This window comes from Puntigrus tetrazona, chromosome 16 (genome assembly GCF_018831695.1).
Source record: "Puntigrus tetrazona isolate hp1 chromosome 16, ASM1883169v1, whole genome shotgun sequence".
NCBI lineage: Eukaryota > Metazoa > Chordata > Actinopteri > Cypriniformes > Cyprinidae > Puntigrus > Puntigrus tetrazona.
This window is the reverse complement of record NC_056714.1, coordinates 25424499-25441998: the sequence shown is the minus strand read 5'-3', so window position 1 is coordinate 25441998 and position 17500 is coordinate 25424499. Positions and strand designations below refer to the sequence as shown.

The 17500-nt window shown below is 38.5% G+C and overlaps 1 pseudogene; it reads left to right on the top strand.

The window, feature by feature from the left end:
- Positions 1-3208, top strand: part of LOC122360872 — a 50198-nt pseudogene extending 46990 nt beyond the window's left edge.
- The last annotated feature ends 14292 nt before the right edge of the window (positions 3209-17500 follow it).

Genomic DNA, 17500 nt, shown 5'->3' with positions numbered 1-17500 from the left:
TATATGTTGGTTATCCGATGCAAATGTGATGCTTTAACAAGTTGCTAACGAACGCCAAATGTGCGACGAAAACCTGCGCGGAGCGAAAAAGATTACGTTTATCTAGTACTTGATGCCCAGACTCCTAGCCGATGCGAAACACTTTTGCAAAGTTTCTTCTGTTAAAAAAAACTTAAACGGCAAACGCATGCAGCTTTTATTAACCGAGAGCCTTTTAAATGCCAATCTGCGACAGATACCCCCATGCAAGTCTCCGACTTTGAGCCCAGGTACAAGTGATTGATTTTGAAACTTTCCGGGGCGATTAAGACAGACAGGGTTTCTCGAGTGCCTTCGAGATCAGCTCCTTCTTGGGAGGTAAATTGATTTTGAATTGTTACATGGCTGGTTACATGACTTGCTTGACATCTAGCCCAATGACATTATAACACAGATGCTTCGCTTCATTGAGCTATGCCTTTCTTTTCTCCCCTGTACATCCTCTCTCCTCTCTCTGTCGGAACAAAGACGCGGGCTCCCCGCACCCTCCCTCCGCCGCACCGCCTCCGCTCCCGTCCCCCTGCCCGCACAATCTCTCCTCAAAGAACATAATCCCTCAACAAAAATCGATGCACAAAGGAAACTTGAGCTCAATCCTATAACGCACAGCCGTGGCAGACAATACCCCTCCCAACCAGCCCATCCGTGCCTCTTCAGGAACGCTAAATGCCCTGTGGCAAAAATCAGACTTGATCCCTCCCAGCCTGGCTGATTAGAGGCGTCCCGCTCCGGGTTTTGCCTATTAGCGCATGGCACAGCGTACGGGCTGCCCACTGCAACTCCCAACTCTAAGGGCCCGGTGATTGATTGCTCAAAATGTATATACACATAATGTTTTCTGCACCTCTAAAACGCTCATTTCTGTCAAAGTGCTCAAGTTTGAATCAGACCACTACGACTTCTTCTGTGCATAAGAATAGGGTTTTGCGTGATCGTGATCGGTTTCATTTTATCAAGTTAGCGTGTTGCCAGTTGGCTACCGATGCGGTTGAATTTAAATTTTGTCATTTAAATTTTGCTTTTGCATGTTAAGCAATTGTTTTTAATTGGAGAAAGCTTCATATAGCATATGCTGCTAAAAAAACGGCTTAATTTTGTGTACATTTGTTTTGGTGAGGCCGGTGAGAAAATTGGCCAAACAAATACAGACAGTGCTCTGAAAACTTATACTGGCGTGATAGAGTACGTTGCTGAGAAAGCATCTTTTTTGTGTGTGAAGAAAGTAGCAGAAAGACATCCTGATTGTTAAGCTCTGTGTATGGTTTTGGGAAATCTAAAAGTTTTTTAAGCGGGGTCTAAATAGAAAAAGAAAAGATATTTTCAGCGTTTTTAGCATCATATTCTGTAATTTTCTTGTGAAACAGAACACATACTTCACATAGAATATCTTGCTAATATATATATATAATTGAAACAGCAAGCATAAATCTAGGTATTCTAACCATTGAGCTCAATATGTTTAAAACTGCATATACAGTATGTTGCTAAAGTTGGTTTCATTAACAAATGTAAGTAATATTGTCAAGGCAAGTACAAATCCTCATTATTGAGTCCTGAATATGAGTTGTTTGTTTTTTAGTTTTTGGGTGAAAAACTTATATTGCGTGTTGAATATGTTGCTACAAAAGCATAATTCTTTCATGAGAAATATTGGAAAAATGTCAGGCAAAGAAGAAGACCTTGTTGAGCACCGTATATTGTTTATACGTTTTAAAACACCTTGATGGTTCATTATAGTTTATATCTTATATATATTTAGTTTAGATCTTGTCTTAAGAAAAGACAAATTTTAAGTGAGACTTTGCATGGAGTCCTAAGTGTATTTTTCCTGCTTGAGGCTGTGCATCTGGCGTGTTTTCATTTGTGTGTTAGGTTTACTGATGAACTTTGGTTACCCAGATATTCTTTGCCTCTTTGATTTCCTTTGCGTTTGTAGGCCAGTCTGTCTAAACAAAAGCTGCACTGGATGATCTCGAATTCAACTTCGCTGCAAAGTTGCGCATCAGGTGTTCAGATATGACTGTCAGAAATACGGGGATTGAGGTAAAGTGCAACAAAAGATGCACAACCAAGCAAGGCAGGAACTAAAACTGGGTTTGTGGCATCAGCATTCTGTACAATAATATAGGGCGACGCACGTCGTGTTTCCTGCATGTAGCAGTTTAATAATAGCACCCCAGCTTCCAAGATGCAGAATAATGCTGCTACCTGAATCTCAGCCAAGGCGTCTTTAATGCGTCCCTTCAGCTTTGGCTTTGGGCATGCAAGTTCACAGTGGGGGAGCGTGGGTGAGGCCGATGTAATCTCGTGTTCGAAGCGTAAATGTTCAGCCCGGTTCGTCTGTGTGGTCTTTCTCTTTCTGTGCATTCGCAGAACGGCAGTCGAACGCAGCCCCCGTGTGAAGATTACGCCGACGACAAACCCGGCTTGCAGAAACTAGGCCACGCTCTGATGTTTCTGAGGGTGAAGGAACCACGCTGCACGTCCTCACCTGACTGTGATATCACCGATGGGGAGTGTGCACCGAGTCGGATCATGTGGGAGATTGCGTCTTGGTAGCGTCTCTAGTCGCCAGCGTGCCTTCTTGTAGTGATCAAGAGAACAGAAATGATCTTGCATAATGGAAAAAGTGGCATGCTAACGCTGCGTGTCGTGACATGTCTTAGCAAATGTGTGGTTGCGCTAGACGCAATTAAGACGTTAAAGTCGTTTTTGAATCTGAAATTAATATGAGGAGACAATATTCGAAAGTGCCGTGCCGCCAGTAACGTCGATTCTGCTAATGACTGGGTTTGGGGAAACCTGTTTGATAACAGTCAACAGTTGAGGTTAGTAGTGCAGAAAGAAAGTTTTAAACTTACGTTGTTACCAATGCAATGAATAAAGTACTAACTAGTAGTTACCTTACTTTCGTGACCTCTATAGTCGATGCGTATTCATGAACTACGAATTAAGTATAGTTTTAAGCTTTTGATATCACCCCACATGAATGCAACGCGATACGATGCAATGAATGCAGCATAATAAGTTAATGGCATATACGCTGTAATAATTTTCTGTACGGATTTGCAGTAAAAAGATGAAACGTGTGCGCATATGCTTGCAGTCCCTTTCCAGCGGTCGCGATGCACACGGCAGCGCGACGGAGCGGACGGAGCTCAAAGTCTAACGCGACGCCCATTAGGAGAATCGGGTAAGCGCAACCTGTTTGTTATGAGTCAAAGCATTTCTGCCAGCGCAGTACTTTTAAACTTCGTGCCTATCGAGCATTGAACAATAACAAAGTGCCCACATGTCCCAAAAAGAACTACATTTCAATTGTGCGCGTGTTACACTTTGGAGGAAAAGCAACTGCTAAATGGCAATTAACAACAAAAGCGCTCTAGAGAGTAAACCAATCTTTCTCGTTCTTTTCTCTTTCTCCTCTTTTGATTGTTCGCTTGAATTAACACCCTAATAAGTGAATCACAAAGACTGACAGTTGTGTTTCTGGCTCAGCTTCTCAGCTTTTCCTTCCATGGAAGTACACAAACATGAAACAGACATTATTTGAAATATTTGCTCAGCAGATGTGTTTTCTCTCTCTCTTTTTTTTTTTTTTTTTTTTTTTTTTTTTAAAGAAGTAAAAGAAAAAAATCCATCACAGAATAGGAAACGGGGTTGGGAATAAACGCGGTAATTTGGTTCTTCTCTTCATGGATTACTGTCACTCACCATCAGCCACTGTGTGCGCTTCAGTCCTGTTTGCAATTTCTGGGCTTGTGCTGTACCTTGAAATATTTGCCAAATGGATTTTATAGAGGCTGTAATTAAATTTAGTCCACCTTCACATGGTTTAGGAGGGCAGAGGCAGCCTCTGGCGTTGAGTGGGTTTTCCTGGTGGTTTTCTCAAACACGTTAAAGCCTTAATATTCCAGATTAACACATCGAATTTGTGATAATGTCTAATTTTTGAAGAAAATTTGAGGGGAATTTAATGATGCAAATACGAATCGTTAAACTATACAGGTTTTGCACGAAACATAAAAGCGTTACATGAGCTGCGGTAGTTTTTATTGTTATAGTTTCCATCCTGAGTTTAAATTTCGTTTTATTACATTTTCCTTGTCTGTCATTTTCTTTATATTCTATTTCATTTCAGCTAACATTTATTTTTATTTTTAACGATTTTATCGGTTTTGCTTACTACTGTATAATAAGCCTGACGACCTTATAAATTTAGCTTACAAAACCACGACGCATATTTAATAATGCATATCCATGAACTAATGACCCAAAATAAAACCCAAAAACCCAAAATTTCTAATTCGGTTTTTACTCATCACCACATCAATGAATGAATCACAGAAGATGATCTGAAGAATCTTCAAGCTGCTCTTTTCATATCATCACTGCATTATTTGTCAACAGAAACATAAATCGGTCCGCTTACGCACGTGAAAATAAAATAATTCCTCAATCTTATTTTGCAGGATTTGAACCCCTAACCCGACTCCACGATCTCTTCACGCCACGAGCACAGGTACGTCGTTACTGCATTTCTGTGTAATATGAAATATAAAGTACTTTTTCGAATCGCCTTAATATGCAGAGGACCGGTGCAGCAGTTGTCACCAAGAAAAAAAAAGAACCTTTAAAACACTAATTAAACAAAGAAAGTAGCACTTTCTTATAAATCACCGTGTGACCATTAAATGTGAGACGCGTTTGAGACACGCCACGCACATACACAAATTACTTCCTGTCGGCCGGTAATTACCACTGGTTCGTTGGCCCTTTTGGATAGCAGTTATGGTGACATAATTCATTAGTGTTTGCCCAAAGAAATGATTTGAAATCTTTAAAGTGCTCCTTCAAGCATAATAGCTATTAAGGGGGCCACATGCAAGACTGAAGTGTTAAACGGTTTGTTGAAGTCAGCTGGGGTACAAGAGATGATAAATATAAATTATAGTTAATATACTGCACCAGCGGTTTTAAAAATCAAATGCCGCTGCTGACACAGAAGACTGCAGCAGCGCAGCCCTTCACGGATGCACGCCACAAAATGCACAACGCCCACAAACAACACTTCACTTTCACAACTCTGAGAGGTTAGTGCATTGCTTATGGCTGAGTACACAAATTTGATTACTAACAACATGTTTTGTACACCTGCAACCCGCATGCAAACAATAGTCGGTGCGTTCGCGGGGTGCAAATACCCTTATTTGATTAAGAACAGTTGAAAACTTTGCACTTTTAAAAAGTAGTTGTTGTTTTGGTTTTTTTTCGTCTCAGTAATCTACACTTCGTGTTGTTTGTGTTTGTAACTTAATTTGTTCAAACCGCACGTTGTAACTGGTGACAAAGCCTTCTGGTAACAATATGTTTTTCCCAATGTTGCGGCAAGGTATTTTTATCATTTATGAGCTTAGGTGCAAATGAATAAAAAGCAGACAACTGTGAAACGTGATCACATGACAGGCGTAGCAGGTGAATATGTAGATTTTGTTTTATTATTTATACTTTTTGAAAACTTGAAAGAAACGTCTTGCTTCCAGAAATGTAGGGCTCCAAGAAGTTTAAGGATCTGACCCTGAAAAATGTATAAATCAAATGATTTTTCTGATGCATGCACGCACACACACACACACACACACACACACACACACACATATATATATATATATATATATATATATATATATATATATATATATATAAAATAAAATGTATGTGTGTGTACAATATAAGTATTATAACTGCATACAGCTAAAATAAAAAAATCTGAAACAAAATTAAATGTTAAGGAAATAAAATAAATATAAAATACAGCATTTCTCAATTGAATTAAGTTTAGCTTGATAAATGGAAGTAAAAATGAATAAAACTATATTTTTAAAACACTGAAAATTACAAAAACGGTAACACTGTACAATAAAGTTCATTCGTTGCAACATCAGGTAAACTAAGAATAAACAACTTCTACAGCATTTATTAATCTTAGTTAATGTTAATTTCAGCATTATTAAAATCACAAGCTTTGTTTGTTAACATCGGTGCATTAATACACGAACCGACATGAACAATAACTGGCTGTATTTTTAACTGACGTTTACAAAGATGAATAAGCGCTGTGATGTATTCTTCAATGGTAGTTACTACATTAATTTAAACAAATGACACTTTATTGTAGAGTGTCACCAAAATTACTCAAAACTGAACTAAAATGAAAATAGAGGATATAAAAAAACTGATTCGATTTGTTTTCCATACAAACAAAAACATTTAGTCATCCGCCTGGTATTATTCATAGCGTTATTTTTATTATTTTATTACATTTTTTTATTGTATGGAGGTCTACGGTGCTCACGTCCTGTTTATGCTCCAGCTTTGCACCTAATCTGGATTTTAGGACTGAATTTGTTTGAAAGAATGACGTAGCCTAATAGCCGCTCCCACCGGCAAGGCCTCCTTTGTGAGCGCGGTTTGTTCATTGTCCGCACGGGCCGACTAGCACCACATACACCGCATTCATCACTTTGTCTGCTCTTTGTGTGTCTCCTTTGAACCGAACAGCAGGAATTATTAGGGGCTTAACACGGAGAGGGTCCCGACGTGGCTCTGACGGCATAAGCCTCTTCTCCGAACCCTTTACCCGTGGGTTAGAAAACGTCCGAAGGCTGTTCCTACCGGCGTCAAGATACGGCGGCGATTGAGAGAGAGAGAGGAAACGGCGTGTTCCCAGAACCGACTGACGTTTAGGGAATTCCGGGGATCGTTGTTATTATTATTATCGGGAGCGTGAACGTCGTCAGCGTTTCGGCAAACGTGGTTTTTCCAGCCGAGGGGGTGGGAGAGGGGGGGCGATACCGGCGCACCACACCTCGACGTCTCGGGTCCCGCCGATTTGGGGAGCGTGTGAAATCCGTGGCACCTCTCCTGCATTCCTGGCTGAATCGGTGCCATATCTGTGATGGACTGAGGCAGAAGAGCAGGCAGCCGGGGATGAATACGGCTTAATCTTTACACAGGCCACATGTGTGCGCATGATAACATGGATGCTTTCTTCCTGTGCTGGGTTATTCTCATCCGGCTGCCAGGTTGCTGCCTCGAACAGCCGTGTTTCGCTGCGATATTTAGCTTGCACCAGAAAAGAACGATGGCACCTCCTAAGGAGGGGGTTAATGCATGTTTTTGGAATTGGAGGCAAAAATTGCTGTAATTCCTGACACATTTCGAGAGACAGATACGGCGCCTTTTTGCTGCAGACAATATGTAAAAGCAACTATAAATGGATGGTTGGCTTCTCAGAAGCTGATATTTGATTTAAGACCTTGTTGTGATGGAGATGAGATGAGGTTATTTTGGACTCTGGTGACAGCCGGATACTGTTTGATGGAATCGACCACACGGAGACCCGTTGGTCTCAAGCGCCAGAATTTATGGCTTTGCATTCACACGTTGTTGTTTTTTTTTTTTTGTTTTTTCCTTCTGTTTTTCCCAGGATCACTAAAACATTCATTGTGATTGCATTACCATAAATGATTCTATAGCATCTCCGACTGTAATTACGGCCCGTGTTTCCGCGGCCTTCGGCCTTGAGTTTGGCTGAACCCCAGGTGTAGATCTCGGCTGGTCTAATGAGCAGACACGGACTCCTCTCCTCTCTGAACTGCACCCGGCTCCAATTAAAAAAAAAGCGCAGGATGTGCCGTGATATTAGCACAAAATTAATAGACTCTCACTAATTGAATCTATCAGATTCAGTGCGTAGTATATCTTCTACGCAAAACACAATTGCGTGTTTGGACAGATAACAAAGGCCTTGCTGAAGGTGCTATTGCCGACCCAGGCAGCAGTCAGAATCAAATAAACGTATTGTAAAGTTTCCAAATTCAGTATACATGCGTATTTATTTGTTTGTTAGACATATTTCGGAATTTGTGCGTTTTTATGTTTGCATGTTATTATTTTGCAAATATTAGCATATTTGTTTTAATTATATGCTCATTTTATTTGGATTTTCTGCAAGTTTTGGATGATTTATCCATTTACTTTACTGTCTTTGTTCGCAAATATTATTTACTTTATTGTTTGTATTTGTTTGCATTAGAGTATTTTCATATTTCATGTCCGTTTGTTTCCTTGCATTTATTTATTTATGTTTGCATGCTGCATTTTTCGCACGTATTTATTTTCAATCCGCGTCTGTTTGCATGTTTTGATTTTTTCCGATTTTGATTCGCTTCTTTGCCGCATGCTATATTTATTTATTTTCCCATTTATTGTATCGCCTGTATTTATTAGCTTTTTAACGCCTGAGTTTAGGGTTCCACAATTTAAAAAAAGAAAATGGAGATGCAGCTCATCCTCTTTTGAGAGATTTTACTCCGTGCAAACACTTTGTTGTAATTATTATTTCAGCACGTATTTCGCCTTTGCTCTTTGATGTTGCTGTCACACAAAGACATCAGAAATCATGACATCTGTTTGAAAGCACGTTGTTTGTTTGCAGTAATAATACATCTGCATCTCCTTCAGTCACTCCTTAGTTGTTCAAGTAGATACAATTGCAATGTCGGATGCACCTCTAATTGAAAAGTTAATTATCTTTCTGAAGCCATCAGCTGTCACTTACCAGGATCAGATACTGGTATCGTCCCTCGGGAGCGACGTTATTTTTGTCGTAATGGTTTGGGACCCTACATTTTGTTGCATGTGAACATTTGATCACCGAACAGACCATTTATAGCTCACTCTTTAATTGAAGTCAAATTAGCGGTACTATACACAGTGTTTAATTTCACGTAGGAATTGTTTTTTTAAACATGGCTCGACTAACACAATCAAACTTTCCATTAGTCCACTTATGTCTCTTGATGCCTCTGTTATTTTCTCATTACGCTTTATTTGAAACTCCATGACTCCCAAAAAATTCAAGATAAAGGGATGAAATTATCCAGTATGTTAACTATTATTCCACGAGGATGCTTTACAGAGTCATGACACCTCATGACTGTTTCTCTCAAACTCTTTGGCTCGCTTTTCTCTAAGTGCACCAGTCACAACTGTTTTATTGGACATCAGAAATCAATTGCATGTCTGCACAATGTAGTAACTCACCCAAAACATTTCATTCATGCGCTTCAAAATCTACTTACTGTGTAAATTGGCAAGTGCCACCGTAATGAGGTTTGCTTCCTAAAAAAACACTAAAAATGAAGAATTACCAAAAAGGCACTTGCTGTCAGACCATCCAGGATGCGGATAAGTTTGTTTCTTCATCAGATTTGGAGAAATGTAGCATAACATCATTTGCCCACCAGCGGATCCTCTTCAGTGAATGGGTGCCGTCGGAATGAGAGTCCAAACAGCTGATAAAAACATCACTCCAGTCCATCGGTTAATGTCTTGAGAAGCCAAAAGCTGCGTGTTTGTAAGAAGTTTTAAGGAGTTTTAACTTTAAACCATTCAAACGAGTCCATTATGTGGTGAAAAGGCCGTCTTGTGTTGTCTTCTCACATCGCTAACATAGTTAGGACACTGTACAGTGTTTGATCTTTGCATATTTCTCTTCTGATTCAGGCTTTATCGCTTGAGAAAGCAATGTTATGGATAGAGGACTCGTGTTTTAGCCCAGAAGCAACAATTTAATGGTAAAAAAGGATCTTCGTGGATTTGTTTCTTACAAACACACAGCTTTTCACTTAAATATTAACTGGACTGGAGCAGTGCGGATTATTGTGATGTTTTTATCAGCTGTTTGAACTCTCATTCCGACGGCACCCATCCACTGCAGAGGATCCATTGCTGAACAAGTGGTGCTACATTTCTCCATATCTGATGAAAAAACGAACTCCTTTACATCTTGAATGACCTTTAATTTGAAGGTTGAACCAAAGAGAAAAACTGTTGCAGTTAATCTGATGTTATGCAACATTTCGTATATATCATATACATATATTTGCTATTGACCTACTGGATCTGAACATTTGCAGATCTTTCACATTACAGGACAGCGTCTGACAGCGATTATTTCATTATGTTTAATATTCTTATATTATAAATCAGTGCTTCTTGGTCAAGACACTGACATGTTTATTTCACGCTGAAAAAATGGCACAAGCTACTTGCATCTGAACCGACACTCCTATTTTCCATCGCTCATAAATAGATATGTCATGAGCTTTCTGTCAATCATCTGGTACAATTAAATGTGGGCGTCTTATAGTTTAGGTCAGCGCGGTGGGTCGAAGAATTTTTTTTCCGTCTCAGTGTTTTTTTTTTTTTTGTTGAAGGAAGCACATTCTCCATGGTAACAAGTTATCAATGCTTTTTTATATGTATGAAAGTTATTAATTCTTTTTAAATATATCTGAATGTTTATACACTAGACGAATGTGAGATAAATGTATACCGTGACCCCAGAATGAAGAGCATTTCTTAATTTTAAATGAGTTGCAGTTGCAGAATGTGGCAGAAATCGTAATTCTTTCAAGAGAAATTCATTCATAGACGGTTTAAGATGTCTCTGTACAGTATTCCCACGGCATGAAACTCACGACAGATTCAGAAATCATTTTTACTGTAATTAGGAAATACTCTAAATGTCATTTAGTATCATCATACCACTACAATGAATTCCACACTCTGGCAATTGCTCACTGTTACTCATTGTATTGAACGGCACCTCGTGTTTTCGCTCTTTGTTGTGGCACTTTCCGTTTCAAAAACTCCCACGACTTACTTGAAGCAAACCATCGCTGGTCTTTCCACAACAAGCACTTCTATTTGTGACAAAATTCACAAATAGTATGAAAGGCAAGCGATTAGCATGCTGTTCGAAAATCAAACAACGATGGCAGTGATGTACAGCGCCTTCTCGTTTAAAAGTTGTCGAGGAGTATCTCCTGAAATTGAATGCTTGCATTACGTTACGCGTTTAAATAAGCTTACCTAAAATGCATTAATTTGTCTTTTAAAAGAGCGATTTGCTTACGCATTCAAAACAAAGCGTAGTTATCTTAAACTAGCTGTTTAAAAGAATGAAGGTGTGGAAGGAAATGTATGACCTTAAGATTTTGCGGTTGCTTTCACGTTCGTGTGGGTATTTCCTACCAATTATAAAAGACACAACGGTATTGCGGTTCATGAGCATTTCTGAAACTACTTACAGTCAATATTGACTTTGATTGTCAACGTTTTATCTCACCTCAATGACGTTTGCATGTCATTTTCACCTGTTTCCCAAATTCACAAGCCCCAGCCTAATCTTTAAAGCCCAGACTTTGTGTTTTAACCGACACGCTTCAGCAAGCGGCGCTGGCTCCGAGATGCCTTCCGCGCTGTTGAAGAATGCCGTCATGGAAGTGTCCAGCTTTGGCATGCGCCTCTTTCGCCTCCAGTGCTCCAATGTGCGTCGCCGCCATCCACCCAAGCCTTCGCACGGTGTCAGACGGCGATATGCGGCAGGAAAGAACGCCACCTCTTATCGGCGCCAATCCAGATTAACTCAAAGACACGCTCCCCCTACATTTCTGGGCCCACTTGCTCCATATTTGGGCACCGTTCGACTTGTTTTTGAGCTGTGGCGAACCTAAGGCGAAGGGAGACCCGCAGCCAAGGTGCTCACAATTAGCCACATTTCCCAGGGCTGCAGGCCTGTGGGTTTACTGGACTGCAGAGGCTTAAACCCCCTCGTGTCCCTTCGGGAATCTCGGCCAATTCGGAGCCGCTGGCATCCCTGGAGTGATCCCTGAGAGGTGGATGGGTATGATATGCCATCCACAAGAGGCCATTTGCATCGTGCTGAATTCTGAAAGGGATAAAGGAAGCTTGTTGGCTGGAGGTGTTTGAGAGCGCGTGGACCGACTGCCTTCACTCTCATAGTTCTGTCCTCTTTGTATTCACATGCGCTAGCGTTCAGAAGTTTGGAGTCGAGTAGATGTTTTAGTCTCTACTGCAGTTTCCTATTTGAATACAAATGGAATTTAATACTGTGATTCATTGCTTTTCAGCATCGCTGCTGCTGCAGTCTTCAGTGTCAAATGATGAGTCAGAAATATATACACTCTCGACAAACATAGACTGCATGTACAGGGTGCGTAAAATGTACAGTAAAAATGCAGAAGATTTTTAATATTGTGAAATGTTATTGCGATTTAAAATAAATGTTTCTATATAAACGTATAGTAAAATAGAAATTATTCCTGTGATGCAATGCTGAATTTTTTGCATCACTGCTGCAGTCTTTAGTGACACTTGATGAGTCCGAAATATATACGCAAACATAGACTGCATACGTATTCTGTCCTTAAGTAATGGGTGCGTAAAAAGTACAGTAAAAATACAGTAAAATTGCCAATGTTGTGAAATATTATTACGATTTCAAATAAATTGTTTCTATATAGATGCATAGTAAAATATAATTTATTCTTGTGATGTAAAACTGAATTTAAAGCATCCTTACTCGGCTTCAGTGTCACATAATCCTTTAGAAATCCTTCTAATATGCTGATTTGCTGCTCAAAAAAAATATTGTTTATTATTATCAATGTTGAAAAATTCTTAATACAGTATTTTTTTAATAGAAAATCTGATACATTTTTGATGAATAGAAAGTTTGCAAGGGCTTTTACGTGAAATAGAAATATTTTGTAACGTTATAATTGTCTACTGTCATTTCCTATAATAAATGCATCTTTTCCTTAATAAATGATTCATAATGATTCTTTCAAATCTTGAACCTTAGTGAATTCACTACAAAGTTCAGGAGTCACAGCTGCATTTAAAAATCATTAAATCTGTTAAATTATCATTTATGGTTTTATGGAATGTAAGAGTTGCGTCCTTGTTTGTGATTGTTTACATGGTGGAAACAACGTTTTAGTGTTCATCCCTTAGTTTAACCTGTTTGCTGTTTATTAGTGCCTGTAAAGGTATTGAATGGGTATCTGCTGAGGTTGAATGGGTTGTATTCGGCTGAGATGATCCTCCCAGACTTGGTCGTCACTTGTTGGTATTAGTCATGTAGGGTGTGGGAAAGGATGGTTAAGACATGGTTGCATTGGATTCTCATTTATTCTCACTGCATTTTCAGGTTTAAAAAGTGTCTCAAAATGTGCATCCAACACATCTTTTGAGATAAAAAATTAATTGTTCATTTAAAAAAAAATCATTTATATGCATGCAGTGTTTTTGTCAGATGCTAAACAAGATGCTATATTAACAGTTTTCTCCATTTTTATCATATTGCCTTTGAACTTCTCTTTGTGCGGTAGCTCTGTATATTTCTATGGCATCGCTGTCTAAGAGCAAGTTAGCTGGTGAAGTAGACTTACGTATTGTAAAGTTTACAATAGTTATCTTGCGCTGTAATGTTTAAAGCAAATGTTTTAACAAATGTCAATAGACCAGAAGCATTTTAAGATGAGCGGTTCATTCATAAATCTTGCAGATCACTGTGGAAATACAACTGGAAGGCAGTAGACAGCAAAACACTAAAAAGGGGCAGGACTACAGAAGGCCGGTATGCTACTGTTATTTCTGAAAAACATAATAAAAACCATAGAGCAAAAAGGTCCAACAGCTATCAGTGAGGTGACACCCTTCAAAAGATACAAATGTGTGCTGTTATGGCACTTATATGCATCATTTAGGGGTAAATAAGGTCCAAAAGTGCCTTTTTTTAAAAAGGTACTACCTCTGTGACAGCTTTTGTACCTTTTTTGTACCTTGAGTGTGATGATAGTTTGATTGTAACAGCTTGAGCATCACGTTTCAGCATGAGCTGTTTTATGAATCTGTCATAATGTGACTTGCAAAAAGGCTGTTAGAGAAGGCTGAGGAGTTTATAGGGATATTAACTATAGTGATTTGATGGCAAGGGTTAGACAAGGGAAAAAGTACAGGACAGGGCTGCATCAGGAGAACACGGCGTCTTAAAGGGATAGTTCACACTAGAACGAACTTTGTGTCACTCTTTACTCACTCTCGTGTCATCCTGAACCTGAATTACTTTCTTCTTCAGGACAAAAAAATAACATTTTTGTCTGGCTGTTATCATTGCTACACTGTAATAAAATATTTGAATTTGATTATTGAAGTAAATTACAAAAAACTTGTTCAGTTACTTAAAACATGTTTTTTACACACTTAGACACATTTTATATATATATATATATATATATATATATATATATATATATATATATATATATGTGTGTGTGTGTGTGTGTGTGTGTGTGTGTGTGTGTGTGTGTGTGTGTATGTATGTGTATATATGTCTAAGGGTGTAAAAACATGTTTTAAGTAACTATGTGTTATATATATATATATATATATATATATATATATATATATATATATATATATATATATTAATATTACTATGTTAATATAGTGTAATATTAGTTATGTTAGTTAATGAAAATATATATGTGTGTGTCTAATTATTATTATTGTTATTTATTAATGAATTTAATTAATGAATTTATTTAAAAACACTGCTTAATTCAGCCTAAGGGTGTAAGAAAAAATAGCAAATAGACATCAAAAATAAATAAAGATTATTTATGGCATAAAAGTCTTTATTCAAGTTATAAGTGAACCTTGGGGAGGAAGTGAATTCTACATTTATGGTATGACCCGCTTAACTGCACTGCTTTTGTACTAACTAGCATTGCGCTCAAATCGACAGACTGTAATTCTTAATTCAGACATCATTTCCCTTCTTTTTCTCCGTCAGCTCTACCCAAACGGTTTTGATTAATTTACACAGGAAGTGCTTGTGAAAGAGATTTATATCACGATTCATCTGCAAAATAATCAAATCATTACCAGCTAATGACAGCGGGATGACGGATGATGTGGATATTCGCCCGCCCCGTAACGCTTCAGCGCCTGTAGACTCGGAGGACGCCGGCCCCACGTGTCACAGCCTCGCCTAATCGCGTTGTGCTGTTCTGAGATCAGCCGCGCAGACAATCCCCGTCTTAATGAAGTCGTCTGAGGCAGCGGCAATTACTGACTTCTGTCGCTATCACCGGGCGCATTTAGGTTTGGGAGAAGCGCTCTTCGGTTGAGGGATCCCCATTGCTTTCAATGGATTGATGTAGAGCGCTTGTCAAAGCAACATGGAATATCGGAGGATTAATTGGTCGGAGAAAAGAAGTGGAAAGTCTCTGTCAAGAGAGCGTAATTGAAACTCATTTCATTCTCGTAATCAAACCAGCGCTCTGCTCACTCGTTTCTATTGGTTGGTATCGGGCGATTATATTTGTTAAACTCCGCCTGAAACATTGTTCTCATTTTTTTATATATACTACCACTCAAACCTTTTGAGATAATATGTGCGTGTATTTTTTATTATTAAATTGCTTATTGAGTTGGCACTGAAAAACAACATTTGCAATCGTTATAAAAGGTTTCTATTTCACGTAAGTTCTTTAGGACCTTCGATTCATAAAGGACTCCTGAAAAAAAAACGCATCCAAAATATGAAGCAGCAACTTTGGTATTAATAAGAAATGTTTTTTGAATTCACTTGACACTGAAGACTGGAGAAATGAAACTTCTACAATAAGTAAAATATATTATAAAAAAAAGATTTTTCAAAAAGCGCCCCCAACTGTTTTTTAGCCAATTCCATGCAGTTTTTATGAACTTATTCAATAGTCTCTTCATATAAGTGTAATATATTTTTATTCCAAGCAAATCTGTCATTATTTACTCACCCCCATTTCAGTCCAAATCCATGTATTTAATTAATAACCAATAAACACTTTTTCATCCCTCATACATTTATTTACGTTTAAAGAGACAATATTTGACAGGCTCTATTTATGAACTTATTTTTAGCCACAAAGTTGAAAAATAACGTATTTAAAAGGTATCTACCATTCACGCATTTAATACACTCTCAGGACAAAAAGGTACAAAAGCTGTCACTGGGGTGGTTTTAATTCTCTGAAAGTAACACCATTTTACATTTTAGGTATAAATATATGCATTTTAGGCACTAATATGTCTCTCTAATGTACCAGTATGAACTTTTTTGGACAACGGAGTAACTTTTGAAAAGTACTGCCGTCCCAGTGCCAGCTTTTGTACCTTTTTTTTTTTCTGAGAATGTTTTAACAGGTTCCTCTAAGTTCCTAAAATGCACCTTTAGGGGGACAATAAGGTGCAAAAGAGTACCATTTGAAAAAGGTACTGCTCCAGTGACAGCCTTTGTACATTTTTTTCCCTGAAAGTCTATTTTGTATATCTTGCAATCGAAAATGAACTCCACACACTTTTGCAACGAGTAAATGAAGACAGACGCTTTAATTGACCCGCTTCCGACGGCATGTAAAAACCTTTTCCTAATAGTTTTAAACGCTTAAAAAAAGCCACGTTATTCGTTTGTTATCTAGAAAAAGGGATAAAAATACAAGTTTGCTTAATGTACTTTATGCGCTAAACGTCACGTCGCCGATTTAATCGTTTGCCGCTTTCGTCTTATCGATGTAATACATAGGGGATTTTTTTTAAAACGAGATGCCATGAATTGTCTTTTCTCAGATTAATGTTAATACGCTTTTAGCTGGACGTAATGAATCCGACAGGTTTGTGGCAATTCAGCTGCCCGATGAGCTCTCTGATGGACTGGAGCACAGGTGTGCTTGGATGCCTGAAGACGCTGCCATGGTTACAGCCCGCGCAATTACGCGAACAGATGAACTTCACTCGGCAAATTAGCAACAGGTAAAACGTAGCGTAGTCACCGATCGTCTCCAGAGGCGGGCGAGCTTTCCCTCATAAAAGCTTTCGCCGAAGTGATGTGTTGCTGCTTGTCGGCAGAGCGCTGTTAATGGCAGGCAATCGCTCGCTTTGTTTTGCGCACTCCCGACTTCAAACTCTGTGGAATTTTAGGAATCGGCGCGGCGGTCTGTCTCGCCGAATTACTGTAATAAAGTCACATTTATCTTAAGAACGGCGCCAAACGGGTCATAAATCTGATGAAAACACAAGAAAAGAAGTGGCAGGAAAAACCTCCTGAACAAATTGGAAACTTTCTTTTAGTCTGAATTTCACAAGGCAACGTTTAAAACTCAGGCGTAATTTATTATTTTTGCAGTATGCATTCATTTCAGTCGGTGGTAATAAGTGTTTTATTTATTTAGGATGATGTTGTCATTTTTGTTAATATTATTGTATTTTATTTTTAATGCGTTTTTCTCATTTTCATTGTTGTTATTATTTTTTTTTATTACATATGCGTTTAGTTCGTCGGCAGACACTTTTAAAGCGAGGAAGCAAAAATCAACAAAAGAGCAACGATAGGATAAGGTATCAAAGTTTCAGCAAAAGAAGCGTTAACGTTAGAGGCCTTTTTGCTTTTTTTAATTGCATAATAAAAAACTAAATATATAGAATGCAAAAAGGTTAGAGAGGTTAGCGTCTTTTTTTTAAAGACAAGCAGTTAGGAAACGAG